The sequence below is a fragment of the Dipodomys merriami genome, unplaced genomic scaffold, assembly GCF_024711535.1.
Source record: "Dipodomys merriami isolate MVZ:Mamm:240054 unplaced genomic scaffold, mDipMer1.0.p SCAF_13, whole genome shotgun sequence".
NCBI lineage: Eukaryota > Metazoa > Chordata > Mammalia > Rodentia > Heteromyidae > Dipodomys > Dipodomys merriami.
Genome location: NW_027202604.1, coordinates 29,277,659 through 29,292,825, shown reverse-complemented (window position 1 = coordinate 29,292,825; position 15,167 = coordinate 29,277,659). Strand labels below are relative to the sequence as shown.

The 15,167-nt window shown below is 44.5% G+C and overlaps 1 pseudogene; it reads left to right on the top strand.

Moving 5' to 3' along the window:
• The first annotated feature begins 2,517 nt into the window (after positions 1–2,517).
• LOC138824891 (small ribosomal subunit protein uS5 pseudogene) lies at positions 2,518–8,116 on the top strand (annotated as a pseudogene).
• The last annotated feature ends 7,051 nt before the right edge of the window (positions 8,117–15,167 follow it).

The window sequence follows — 15,167 nt, the reverse complement described above, 5'->3', positions numbered from 1 at the left end:
GAATGCCTGGGATTGCTTGCATGTCTTTGGGTATAACATCATGGAATGTTAACTTCAATTTTTTTCTAACTTAAATGAAACTCCTGACTGCTAGCTGAGCATGGTAGGCCATGCCTGTCACCCCAGCTAGCAGGACACCTAAATAGGAGGGCTGTGGTCTAGGCCGGTAGCAGCAAAAAGCAAGACCCAAAGTTGGGTACAATGGCTCAAACCTGTAATCCTAGCTACTTAGAGGCAGAGAAAAGGAATCACAGTTCAGGCCAGGCCACTCCTAACAGGTCCTGAGAGTCCACCTCAACCACCTCGGTGTCTTGACATAGTGACGCAAGTCTGAGATCCCAGATATGGAGGAAGTACAATGGCCCATGATGGTAACATAGGGAAACACAAGTAGGAGGACTGCAGTCCAGGCCAGCCTCTGCATATGAGAGCCTACCTGGAAAATAACCAAGGCCACAGGGGGCTGGAGGCATGGCCTAGGTGGTGGAGTGCCTGCCAGCAAAATGAGACACCCTGAGTTCAAATCCTACTACCACTCAAAGGGGGGAAGGGGGAGGGGAAGAGGGAGAGGGGAGATGGGAAGTGGGATGGAAATGGGAGGGAGAGGGGATGAGAAGAGGGGAGGGGAGGGGAGGATGGCAGAGAGGGGTAGGGAAGGAGAGGGGAGGGAAAGGAAAATGGAGGGAGAGGAGAGGGGGAGAGAAAGTTCCCCAGAGAAAAGAAGTGCTATTTATTAGAACTTCTCTCAAAAATCACTTCTCATTTTTTTCACTTAAAAATCAGTATGTGAGAATCACATTCAGATTAGGCCATAATTACAACCAGTTTTTGTTTTTGTTTTTGTTTTTGTTTTTTGTCAGTCATGGAGCCTGAATTCTGGGCCTGGGCACTGTCCCTCAGCTCTTCAGCTCAAGGCTAGCGCTCTACCACTTGAGCCACAGGGCCACTTCTGACTTTTTCTGCTTATGTGGTGCTGAGGAATCAAATCCAGGTCCTCGTGCATACAAGGCAAACACTCTACCACTGAGCCACCTTCCCAGCCCCTACAATCAGTTTTTAAATGCCTGTATAACTTTTAAATCCTTCTTCAAAACTTCCGGTCCTGACTTACATTTAAAAATTAAAAGAGAGTCTGACTTGTTTATTGATTATCCACTTAATTACCAAGTGTACCAAGCTGCAATCTCAAAGCACGATCTGTTAGTATGTATAACTCTAATAGTAACCCTCGGCCACCTGATACGTGGACAGTCCAATACGTGGAATGTCAAATGTGACACGCTGCTTTTTTATAGCTTTCTAGGGTTCTATTCTCTTCTGTCTCCTGATTGAAATCCTCCTTAGCTGATCCATGAGATTTTTTCAACGAGTTTTCTTATTAGGAGTCAAGATCTGTCCATGTAAAAAAATCCCTTTTATGTTGGTATTTTAATTGAACACTAAAAAATAATAGTTCATGGAATGCAAGATTTAGTGAAGCACATAAAAAATAAAATGACAATAATAAAAGAAAATATCTATCTCACTCACATAAATTAAAGCAAAGCCCTAAAAATCAGGCCTATGAATATCATATATTCTGCATTTGATTTTCCATTTTTGCCCCCAAAATGCAATAAATTACAAAGTATTAGCATGCAGCCTTGTGACTTGAGAACCTATCAGACCCATAATTCTCCCCCGAAAACACCAAGGCTATTTCTTATCATATTTATCTTTCCAAATCACTATTAACTCCACCAAAGAGGTTATTGAGGACCTACCTTTACTCTGACCTCAGGGGTTTTCAGCCAGAAAAAAAAAAAATAGAACTCTGATATTCACATACAAACAGAGGAAGGGGGAAATCAATAGTTTTAATTTTCACATTGAGGCCCACAATTTTCAACTGATGGCCTCAGCAGGTTTTAATGGACACAAACAATTTACTTTTACTGTTTTAATTGTTTTTAGTCAATCACTTTTTATTGCCCCTCTACATCTGACTAAACAAATTAATCGAGCTCTATTCATAAATGATGACTTGGTAACACAGCCAGTTATGTATATTTTACTATTTAAATCTCAATTACAGGAGGCCTCAGGAAAGAAATGACCCAAAAGGTAGCCATGGTCATTAAAATGGGAAGCCAGCAAGGGTCCCGCCTGTAATCCTAACTGTGTGCAGGAAGCCAAGATTTGAGGGTCATGGATCAAAGCCAGACAAGTCCTTGAAACTCTTAACTCCAAGTAACACCAAAAAGCTGAAAGAGAAGCATCTGCTTTGAGAAGAAAAAAAAAGAAGAAGAAGAAGAAAAAACTAAGCTACTTGAGAATCTAAGACCTGAGAATTACAGTTCAAAGCCAGCCCAGACAGGAAAATCCATGAGACTCTTATCTCCTATTAAGCACCTAAAAAGACAGAAACAGAGCTGTGGTTCAAGTGGTAGAGCACTAACCTAAGCAAAAAATCTCAGAGACAGCATCCAGGCTCTAAGTTCAAGCCCCAGGACCAGCACAAATGAGAGAGGAGGAGGAGGAGGAGGACAAGAAAGAGGAGGAGGAAGAGGAGGAGGAAGAGGAAGAGGAGGAGGAGGAGGAGGAGGAGGAGGAGGAGGAGGAGGAGGAGGAGGAGGAGGAGGAGAAGGAGGAGAGGGGGAGAGGGGGAGAAAGGAGAGGGGAGGAGGGGGAGGGGGAAGAGGAGGGGGAGGGAGAAGAGGGGAAGGAGGGGTAGGGGGAAAAGGGAAGAGGGAGGGGGAGGAGGAGGAGGGGGAGGAGGAGGGGAAGAAGAAACCTCCGCCAAAGAGAGAAGGAAGCCTTTGGATGGCCCAACGTGCCCAGGGCCATGAAGGCCTAAAGGCAGGTGAAGCTGTTCGTGTCAACTTAATTAGGAAAGCCAGCCTGCAGTACCTCAAGCTGCTGTACACACAAGCCACTTTCTTTGGAATCAGAAAAACCTCCCTCACTTTCCAATCATATCCTACTTCAAGCTTTCCCTCCACCTTTCCATCTAGCAGGCCATCCATCACCAAGGCACACCCTTTGAACTCAACAAAACCCACCCTAGCTTGAAGTAGCATTCCTAAGAGTTGATTTGTAACAATCTTACCAACGATAAGTATCTATGCCCCCAATAAGATGTTACATTTTAACTTCTATATTTGCTTTGATCAGAAGATCCAGCCTTGGGCTGCATTTGAATCAGTCCTGAAAGTTAATCAATTCCAGCTGTCACCAGGGTTTACCAAACAGAACTTCCCAGAACTGCCACCAAAATGCTTTGTAACTTTGAAAAATCACAGCTTTCTTTGCATCTCATGGGAGACTGCCTGGATCACCGTGAGCTAGAAATGAAAATTTAGTTACATACATCCTCCCAAGGGAGACAGAGGAAAGCGGAAAAATTCAAGAAGTGACACTGCTCTGCACATAGCTGATGTGCATATAGTTTGAAAACGCCAGGAGGAATGACATAACTCTACTTCTGCTCTGGACCAGCTCTAAGCCATGGTAGGTGCCCTTTAAGAAACCATAGTGATAGCCAGGTGCCAGTGTCTCCTGCCTGTAATCCTAGCTACTCTGGAGGCGGAGATCTGAGGATCACAGTTCAAAGTGTGAGAAAAACTGTCTTTTTCTATCAAAGTTCCTGCTTTGACCTGGTGGCTTGGACCTTGTTAAGGAAAAGAGACCTTTGGAATAGGAAGGATCTTTTAAAATGTAAGTTTTTGTCGTAAACTTAAGACACTCCTCAGAGTGTTCAAGAAATAGAGGGTGCAGGGATATTTTGAGATTACTTGTGTAGTGTCAATCTTATTTCAAAATCACCTTATGTAAATACATCTCACCCTATTCAAACTAGCCAATCATGAGCAGATTGTGAACCTAGCTCAACTAATCTGAGCAAAGAGGTGGGGCCTGCTGCATTAAGGATAAATAGGGGAGCAGCCTACCTGCTCTTCGTGCTCACTGGCCAGATTTTTGGGTGATGGTGCACCCTTCAGTACCAGTAAACTTTGCCTTGCTGAGACAATTGATTACTTTTGTATCCATCATGACTCCGATGGCTCTTGGAGAACAAAAAGCCAGCCTGGGCAGGAAAGTCTGTGAGACTCTTATTCACTAAAGTGTCAGAAAAACAGAAGTGGAACTATGGTTCAAGTGGTAGAATCCTAGCCTTGAATGAAGCTCAGGAATAGCACTCAGGCCCTAAATTCAAGTCCCAGGACCAGCAGAGGAAAGGAAGGAAGGAAGGAAGGAAGGAAGGAAGGAAGGAAGGAAGGAAGGAAGGAAGGAAGGAAGGAAGGAAGGAAGGAAGGAAGGAAGGGAGGGAGGGAGGGAGGGAGGGAGGGAGGAAGGAAGGAAGGAAGGAAGGAAGGAAGGAAGGAAGGAAGGGAGGGAGGGAGGAAGAAGCAAGCAAGAGAGGGGGAAGCAAGCAAGCCACAGTGAGTTCTAACTTGGAAGAAGCCAATTGTTCCGGGTTACACAGTGATGTTTGCTTAGTTTGTAGAGCCCATGCCCTCCTGAGGGGCTTGCATGGACAAGAGGGACACCTTCAATGTGCCCCTGACCACTGCCTTTTTTTTTTTGCAACCAACTCCTCTGAGACCCTAGTAGGAAGAGTCTTCTCTGACTTGATTGATGAACACATTCCAGCAGCCACACTCTTGAAATCTCTGACTTGATCCAAAGGACAAGTAATTACTCCTTTTAATTGTGATAAATCACTCTGAAGTAGGCAAATATTTGATTCACAATTAATTTTCCCCCAGACATAGCAAGTGGCAAGGCAGCTGCTACATGGTGTCTTCTGCTTCCCACAGGAAGGACTGGGTGTGTGTCTGAACAGAGGGACAGGTGGCTAACGGTGACTTACAGGAGACAGGGAGTGCTCTGAGAAGAAAGAGAGAAGAGCAAAATAGATGGATAGATGAAAGATGATATAGATGACAGACAGATAGACAGACAGACAGGAAATTAATAAGCAACTCTGACTTGTCATTCAGACCTGGCAGATAAATCAGAATTCAGTCCTCCTATGATTTGGCAAAATCGCCACCTACAAGATTAGTACAGAAAGAAACCATTATTTCTTGGAGAAATCGGTTTCCTGTTACAGCCTCTCCTCCAAAGGCTTGAGTTCTATGGACCGGTAAGAACATAGAGCACTTCTTCAACTTCCACTCCTTATTAGCTACGAGATTATATATTCAAACTACATAAATTTTCTGTGCTTCAATTTCCTCATTTGCAAAGTGGGAAGGTGTCATGCCCATGACACCTTCTTCTTATCCTGGGTTGTCAGAACCTAGTAAGTTTGTGTGAGCATTTGTTGCTAGTGTACACCTATCCTCTTCACTACAGTGAATATTAAAGATAAAATGGAGAGTAAAGCATAATATAAGTAGCTAACTCTCTGTGCTTCCCAGGCCTTGCCTGTGCACTGGGTTCTAGCTGCAGCTCTCTCCCCCTTGGGCTTCTTCGTGAGCAGCTGACTGCAGAGCTGCCGAATCTAAGACTTGGATACTGAGACAATCAACTAGAGTAAACTCTGATTGTTGAAATCATACAAAGTCCTTTGGTCTGGAGCCCAATGACCTAAGAGAAACAAGAAAGCCTGGCTCAGCAGCACCTGAGTTGGGGCTTGCAGTGGCCATCTTAGCAGAAAGTCCCAAGGTTTGCCGCCAGCTGATTCAACCACACTACAGTAAAAATGGACACAGAAATCGCCATGACTGTTAGGTCTCTAAAACACAGCAGCCCAGGATATCTGGATTTAAGTCTGGGATTAGAGAACAATTAGAGAAGATATGGGATGGAAACTGAAATAAAGCTGAGTACTAGTGATTCATTCCTGTCATCCTAGCTGCTCAGGAAGCTGAGATCTGAGGATTGCAGTTCAAACCCAGTCTGGGCAAGAAAGTCCATGAAACTCTTATCTCTAGTTAACTACAAAAAGCCAGAAGTAGAATTGTGGCTCAGGTAGTAGAACGCTAGCCTGTAGCACAAAAACTCAGGGAAAGCTCTCAGTCCCTGAGTTCAAGCCCCAAGACCAGAAAAAGAAAACAGAAAAAAAATGAAATGAGTCAATAATCCATTTGGTAGTAGTAAGCTATGAGTAGTAGGCTGTGATAAACTATGTAGATAAACTTTAATACCCATGACAACTGCTAAAAGGAAGCAATATAAATGCTGCCAAAAAATAATACAAACAATACAAAGACAAAAACAGTAAAGTAAATGAATCCTTAAAATATTCCATGGAAAGGCAAGAAATGAGAAATACAGGAAACAAGCCATAAAAAGAAATATTAAAATAGCATATTTGCACCTTAATATCTCACGTTACTATAAATTTTTTAGCACATTACTTGTACATTGTGCCATTTCCACCCATGTATACACTGTATCCGTAATAAACCCAACATCATCACAGCCCCTTATCCCTCTGCCACCTTTTCAAATATGATAAATATTAATTCTCTAAGTCTACAACTAAAAGACTGGGCTTGCCAGCATGACTAGAATACATGGCCCAACAATACATTCTCTACAAGAAACTCACTTCAAACACAATGACAGGGTTAAAACATATGTATTAGTTCATTTTTCATTCCTCCAATGAAATGATGGAGTCTGTATAACTTTATCAAGAAAACAGGTTTATTTTGGCTCAAGGTTTTGGCCCAAGGTCTAAGACCTGCTTCTGATATGAGCTTTCTTGCTGACAGAGTTCCAAAAGAAGCACAGAGCACCCCTATTGCAAGAGATAGGCAGGCAGCATGAGAGACAGAGAGACAGTGGGAGAGAGAGAGAGAGAGAAAGAGAGAGAGAGAGAGAGAGAGAGAGAGAGAGAGAGAGAGAGAGTATGTGTTCCCACTATGCACCATTCAAGTAGGGTCATGGAGACCTATTTAATTCTCATCACTTCCCAAATCCCTAATCACTTCTAAATATTGGAGTCCAATTAGATTTTGACCCTCTTAATAGCTCACAATGAGGACTACATTTCAACTCATGAACTCTTGGGAGATATACACAGACCCCATCCAAACCAGAGCAGAAAGTAAACAAATGAGGACTGCATCATACTAATGTTAATGATTTTGAAAATCAGCAAGGGCTATATTAACTTCAGATAAAGCAGACTTCAGAAGAAAGTAAGATTTCAGAACAAAGGAGAAATTTGTGTAATGATGAAACAGTTCATCAAGGTGCCATTGATCTCCAACACATACACACTAAATAACAGAGCTTTGAAACACACTGCCCTTCCTCTCTGAGAAAACACCCCATGAGGATGACACCAGTGGGGTGGGACGCCCCAGGGGCCCACGCATGGGAGACTGTGGCTGCTTCCTGGGAGGCTTTGGTAGCAGACTCTGGGGCCAAGGTCATGGCATAGGAGCTAGTGGAGACAAAGCCAAAGACCAGGAATGGATCCCTGCCACCAAACTGGGCCTCCTGGTTAAGGACATGAAGATGAAGTCTTTGGAGGAGATCTGTCTTTTCTCCCTGCCCATCAAGGAGTCTGAGATTGTTGACTTTTTCCTGGAGTCACTCAAGGATGAGGGGTTGAGGATTGTATCCATGCAGAAGCAGACCCGAGCTGGCCAGTGCACCAAGTTCAAGGCATCCTGTAGACATTGGCAACTACAACAGCCATGTCGGTCTGGGGTTATGTGCTCCAAGGAGGCTGCCACTGCTGTCCAAGGGGTCATCATCTTGGCCACGCTCTCCATCATCCCTGTGCAAAGAGACTATGGGGGACAAGGTTGGCAAGCCCCACACTGTGACGTGCAAGGTGACAGGTTCTGCACTGGTGAGCATTATCTCCACCCACAGAGGCACTGGGATCGTGTCAGCTCCTGTCCCCAAGAAGCTGTGGATGATGGCTGGTATTGATGACTGCTATACCTCAGCCAGGGGCTGTGCTGCTACCTGGGCCACCTTTGATGCCATCTCCAAGACCAACAGTTACCTGACCCCTGACCTCTAGAGAGGGACCGTGTTCACCAGCTCTCCTTATCAGGAATTCACTGACCATCTTGCGAAAACCTACACCACAGTCTCCACGCAGAGGACCCCGGCTCCAGCTGTGGCGACAATGCAGGATTTTTATACAAGAATAATAAAGTGAATGGAGCCTGTTTAAAAACAAGAACAACAACAACCATATTGCCATGTCTGTCTCCTGAGAATAATGAGTTGGTAACTTAATATCCAGCACAAGTGTTGGATATTAGGACATCCGAGGGCACATTTGGGCCAAGGAGGAAGAGCCTCATGAGTGGACAGAAGCTGGTATGGAAGGGGATTGTGGGGTGGCTCCTCTCCTCTCCCCCACCTTCCCAAGTGAGGATACAGTCAGAGGAACCTCATTAGATGCCAGCACCTGGGTGTTGGTCTTTCCAGCCTCTAGAACCTTTTTTGGGGGGTCCAGTCGTGGGGCCTGATATCTGGACCTGGGCACTGTTCCTCAGCTCTTCAGCTCAAGGCTAGTGCTCTACCACTTGAGCCACCTCCGGCTTCTTTCTTTTTGTTTATGTGGTGCTGAGGAATCAAACCCAGGGCCTCAGGCATGCAAGGCAAGCGTTCTACCACTGAGCCACCTTCCCAGCCACAGCATCTAGAACTTTAAGAAATAGATTTCCATTCTTCTTAAATTACCTTGGCATATTCTTCATAAATACTAAAGCCTTCTGTGCTAACGCCACAAATGGAACCCCATCAGCCACATATAAAACCAAATCGACAATACTAAGCTGAGAAAGAGCCACATTTAGAAATATAACTGGGGACTTTCAGTGCCCCTACACTCAACTACTAGAAAGAAAACAGGCACAAAATATAGGAGAATTAAACAATACCACAAAGCAACGGGAACTGGCATTTCTAGAACACTTAACAATAGCAGCATACAAACTCAAACACACTGAAAACATTCCACAATGAGCCATGTGCTGTATGATAAAGAAAACTCTAGCAACTTTTTTTTTTTACAGTGCTGTGGATTGAATTCAGGTCTTCACAAATGCTAAAGCACTCTACTGATGAACTATATCCTCAGCCCACCCAATACATTTAAAACAAATCAAATCAGAGTTTCCAAACAATGGGAATTAACTAGAAATCAATTGTAGAAAAGAAAATCTTCAAATACTTGGAAATTAAATAACACACTCCCAAACAATACCAGGGTCAAAGAGGAAGCCTCCAGGGAAATTTTTTAAATGCATACTCTGAATGAAAATCAAAAGCAAACATTTAAAAATATGTGTGACAGCTAAAGGAATGCTGAGAGGGAAATTTACAACATCAGCTGCCTACATTAGAAAGACAGGAAAGATTTCAAGTCAATAATCTAAATTGCTACATCAAGAAGAGAGAGAAAAAAAGAAAAAAGGAGAGAAAAACAACCCCAAAGTAAGCACAAAGAACAAATTATAGCAATCATTAGCACAGAAATTGGTAAAATGGAAAATGAGGATGGTAAAAAAAAAACTCAATAGGAATAAAAACTAATTATTAGGAAAAATAAATCAAAGCTTCTGACAGATCTGAGAAAAATAAGAAGGGAAGGGACAGAACCCATGTATTCCTTGGGGCATGGAACAGAGTTATCTCTGCAAGGATCTCGCATCGTGGACAGAAGGTATTGTTTGAAGGTCCCTGAACGACTTGGGTTATAATTTAATTGTCGCTGTGACAGAGTCCGAAGGTGGGTGATGGATAGTGAGGCTTCGCCTTCATGAATGGATGAATACTGACACCACGCTGTGGGTTCAATGTCACATGGTGGCTTTGTTATAAAAACACTGTATTGTGCACACAGGAATTTGTGACACCACATCCCCCCACCACCCATGCTCTCTTATCCCTGCTCTTTTGCACACATAAATTTACTTCCTCACCTGGTACCACCCAGCCAGAGCAAGAAGCCTTTGCCAGATGCTGGAACCCTGGTCTTGAACTTCCAGCCTCTAGACTACAGGAAATATATTTCCCAAGGTCCTAGGTTGTATTGCAGAGCAGAAAACTGGACTAAGCAGAGGATCCTATACAAATACTTAAAAAACTTTGGCTCACAGATAGGAAACGTCCAAGAAATAAACCAATTTCCTGTAAACTTTCAAAATGAACCCAGCTGAAATAGGTAACCTAAACACTTCCAGAGCCATTAAACAAATATATCGATAAAAGAAATGCCCTGAACGGATGGCTTCACTGCAGAACTTTACCAAACATTGGAAGTGCAATTAACTCCAACTTTATAGATCCACTCTACCTGACATTAAGGATACTATATGGCTATTGTAAGGCAATATGGCATTGATGGAGAAAGAGACACATGGATCAATAGAACAGAGTAAGTAACCTAGAAATAGACTTGTGCAAATATGCCAAACTGGGTGACTGTCCAGAGAATTATACTGTCGAAAAAATCAATCCTCAAACCTTATAAACTAAATAATCTCATTTATGTTACATTCTTGAAATTATAAAAATGGTGACTACACACACACACACACACACACACCTACACACACACATACACATATTCACACATACACACAGAGAGATGAATGCAAGTGAGCTAAAAACATCTGAGTAAGATCAGTCAATTGTCTCTATCTCAATATCCTGGCTGTGGTGGTGTTCTGTAGTTTTACAAGCTGTCAACCCTGGGGGAAGCTGGGTAGAAAGCACACAGGGTTGTGCTATGTTGCTTAGAAGTTCACAAGAATGCGTAGCCATTGCTCAATAAGCTTTATCTAAGGGGAGAAAACTGGAATTTCTCTTTTAGTTTCAATGAGTTTTCTCCTTTTAGCCTCTGTCACTGCCATGGGAACATAGCTACATTAACTTGTGGCCCAGAATCTATTTCAAGGCCATCCTAGATCTGCCAAGGGCAGAGCAATGCCTGGCCATGTGAGCAAGCCTAGGAAAAATCAGCAGAGCCAAATGTCACCTCAACCCAGACACATGAGCAACTGTACTTACTCTTGTGGCTATTTGTTATACACCACTACCTTGACAATAGGTAACTGATACAAAGACCAAGTCTCAGAGAAAACAACCAAGGTAGCTGCAAGAACACAGGCAGCCCATATATCCATACAGAATCCTCATCATTTTTTGCATTTGTAATTGTGGTACAGGCACGAACACATGACATTTCCAAGAAATTTTCTGCTTGGTTTATTTGAGTCCTATGTTCATCCTTAACAAAAGATAACAGGAGAAGATAATAGGTTGCCTACAAGGAAAGCATAGAGCCCCAAAGGAGACAATAAAAAAGAAAAGATAAGAACAGACTGGAGATGTGGCTCAAGTGTTAGAATACCTGCCTAACAAGCTCAGAGCCCTGAGTTCAAATCCCAGCCCTACCCCACATAAAAGGAAGAGAAGAAAAACTCCTAGTCAGGTAAAAATAACAGATACCCTCTATCAAAACAAACAAGCAGCTGGGCACCAGTGGCTTACCTCTGTAATTCTAGCTACACAGGAGGCTGAGCTCTGAGCATCATAATTCTGCACTAGCCTAGTGAACCCCCACACACACCAAAAACATGTTTACAATACTCCATCTCCAACTAACTAGCCAAAAGCCATGAATGAGTGTACAAGTACTGGTACAAAAAGAAAAGGGCCAATGTTTATTTATTCCAGCTTCTAAAAAAAATTTTTTTGTCAGCCATGGGACCTGAACTCTGGGCCTGGGCGCTGTCCCTCAGCTCTTCAGCTCAAGGCTAGCGCTCTACCACTTGAACAACAGCGCCACTTCCGGCTTTTTCTGCTTATGTGGTGCTGAGGAATCAAATTCAGGGCCTCATGCATGCAAGGCAAGTGCTCCACCACTAGCCACCTTCCTAGCTCCTAAAATAGATTTCAGAATCCACAACTCCACTTTTTGCCCTGAGAGAAGAGCTTTGGAAACAAGATCCCACCAAAAGTCTATGCAATAAATGATTAATAACCAATATTTGGACCCACTCCTACTCCCTAGATGCAGATTGCATGGGTTTGAATTCACCTTGTTGGCACAACTGAATTTTCAGAAATCATTATCTCTAATTCTTTGCTTTCCAGAAGGAAGCCCCTGGCTCCGTCTTTTCCCACCATGGAGGAAGACAGAATTTACAACACTTGACCTTTGCACTGTCGCAATGGGAAAGGTCACAGGTCAAACTGGGGGGAAAACCACTGAAGAGCCATCATCAATCCTTAAATCTTGATTTTTCTTTTTTAATGGCCAAGGGAGCGGTCCTTTGATTTCCAACATCGCATGTCCCCATTGTAAACACCTCAGTCCTTCAAGGTTTCAAAGGGACGCTCTGTGGCCATTCCTTCATTGATCACATGGCTTATTGACACACCACAGCTAAACCAACTGTGTCTTTTCTGCACGCAGGGACTGGTGCCCCCCCCATCCCCAACCAATCACAGGTGTTGTGATTGATGGTCTAGGACTCAATGGCCCCAGGGTGGGCTCACCCGGGCCATGCAGGAATTAGATTACAGGAAAGATCCCTGGTGAAATGGGCTAAAGAAGCTATTTTTCATCTCTAGAGACCTGGGTTCAAGCCTCACAGAAGCCACAGGGGAAAATGGTTTCGTGGCATCAGTCTATCCCATAATTTGTCACAATCCAGCGGGATGGGGAAAATCCTCCTCAGGGACATTAATTAAAGGAAATGGCGTTCTAGTAGCCAAGGTCTGAGCAACGTGCCGGGGCTCAGAGACAGCAGAGGAACTGCCAGCCCAGCTAGAGCTGGATTCTCTTGAGAACTTCCCAGACCAGGCTCACAGGGAAGAGACAAAGACGGGTTCATACCAGCGGTGCCTGCACCCTGCTCCCCAGGGTGGGCCACCTGGGTAAGAGTACCGCCCTTCTTTTCGGGGGAGTGGGGTGGGGTAGCAGGAGGTCAGTTCTGGGGCTTGAACTCAGGGCCTAGGCGCTGTTCCCAAGCTTCTTTTGCTCAAGGCTAGACATTTAAGTCACAGCACCACTTCTGGCCTTTTCTGAATAGTTTATTGGAGGTAAGAACCTTTCCTGCCCGGGCTGGCTTCAAACAGCAATCCTCAGATCTCAGCGTCCTGAGTCGCTAGGATTACAGGTGTGAGCCACCAGCACCTGACAAGAGTATCGCTCTTCCAATGAGGACTCTGGTCTCGGACACACGGTGGAGTTATTCAGATAAAATACCTTAGAACTACAATTGGGAGGAGGCTATAGCTCAAGCTGAGCACCTGCCTAGCGAATTCAAACCCTAGTCCTACCAAAACTGGACAAATAGCAACACAGCCGGGCATAGTGGCTCACACCTATAATCCTAGCTACTCAAGAGGATGAGATTAGCCGGGCATTGGTGGCTCACGCCTGTAATCCTAGCTACTCAGGAGGCTGAGATGTGAGGATCGCAGTTCAAAGCCAGCCTGGGCAGGAGAGACCGTGAGACTCCTATCTCCAATAAACCACCAGAAAACCGGAAGTGGCGCTGTAGCTCAAGTGGTACAGCGCTTGCCTTGAGCTGAAGAGCAGAGGGACAGCGCCCAGGCCCAGAGTTCAAGCCCCACGACCGACCAAAAAAAAAAAAGAGGTTGAGATTTATGGATAGAGGTCCAAAGCCAGCCAGGGGAGCAGGAAAGGCCATGAGACTCTTTATCTCCAATTAACCTCCAAAACATCACAAGCAGGCTGTGGGTCAAGTAGTAGAGAGTTAACTTTGAGAGAAAAAAAAAAAAAAAAACAGGGGTAGCACCAGGCCCTGAGTTCAAGCCTTACGTTTTAGGACGTGCGCATGCACATGGCTCTCTCCCCAAGGACCTGGGAAGAAGGGGGATTACATTCCTGTCCTGCACAGTCTGCCTTCCCGCAGCACTGGGGCTGTCCCCTCCTGTTGGGGCTCCATCCCCCTGGAGGGAGGGGGAGAGGGGCTTTCCTCTGCACATTATTGCTCCTTTTAATTGTTCCTCCTGCCAAGGGAATGACATCAGCGCCTGGGGTGACCATCGGGCCTCACCTTGGGCCGGGGCCATCTCCGAGCCGCAGACTCCTGGCATCATTTATCACTGTTTTCCAACATGGCGGGAAGGGGCTATGTCAATGTGAACCCCAACTCCCCTCCCTTGGGCTCTGGGGGGCTTCCCGCTGTGTTATTGTAGCGACACCACATTCTGCCAGCCAGCCGAGGTGGCACTGGCTGGTTTTCAGCAAACCTTTGGTTTGCTACAATTTATGTCTTGATTAAAAATGTGCTGTCGGGTGAAACACACTAGTTAGTGGAAGGTTATTTGTTAATTAGTAAAACAAATCAGGTCAAATGTTGTTCATAAAGATTTTGCATGTCTGCAATTCTGAAATGGCTTAAATCTGGCTTCCGAAGTAACACTTTTGTTAAAGAATCAAAGCAAGAGGGAATCACATTGTCTTCCGTAGGTTCTAAAAGCAGTGGTAGGAAAGACCGTTGTTTTTTTGTTTTTTCTCTACTATTTTCTCCACAAAAATCACACATCATTGCCAGGCGCTGGTGGCTCATGCGTATAATCCCAACTCCTCAGGAGGCTGAGATAGGATGATCACAGTTCAAAGCCAACCTGGCCAGTAAAGACTATGAAACTCTTATCTCCCTTTAACCACTAAGAGGCCAGAAGTAGAACTGTGAGTCAAGTGGTAAAATGCTAGCCTTGAGGAAAAAAGCTCAGGGAGAGTGCTCAGATCCTGAGTTCAAACTGGCACATGTGCACACACCTGCGTGCGCGCGCGCACACACACACACACACACACACACACATCACACATTATAAAAATAATTCTTCGGGGCTGGGAAGGTGGCTCAGTGGTAGAGCGCTTGCCTAGCATGCATGAGGCCCTGGGTTCGATTCCTCAGTACCACATAAGCAGATAAAGCCGGAGTGGCGCTGTGGCTCAAGTGGTACAGGACTAGCCTTGAGCACAGAGATGCTCAAAGTCAGTGCTCAGGCCATGAGTTCAAACTCCAGGACTGAGAAAAAATAATAATAATAATTCATCAATAGTAATGGTTGGCTGCCCCTCCTTGGCTTTTATTTGAACATGAAAGGAGAAAGACACCTGCCCTAGGAAGGCTTTCCATTCAGGACCCTCAACCTGTCCCTAAAATCACACTACAAGTTGTTCATCTCCATCAGTCCTTAGTGACACAGCG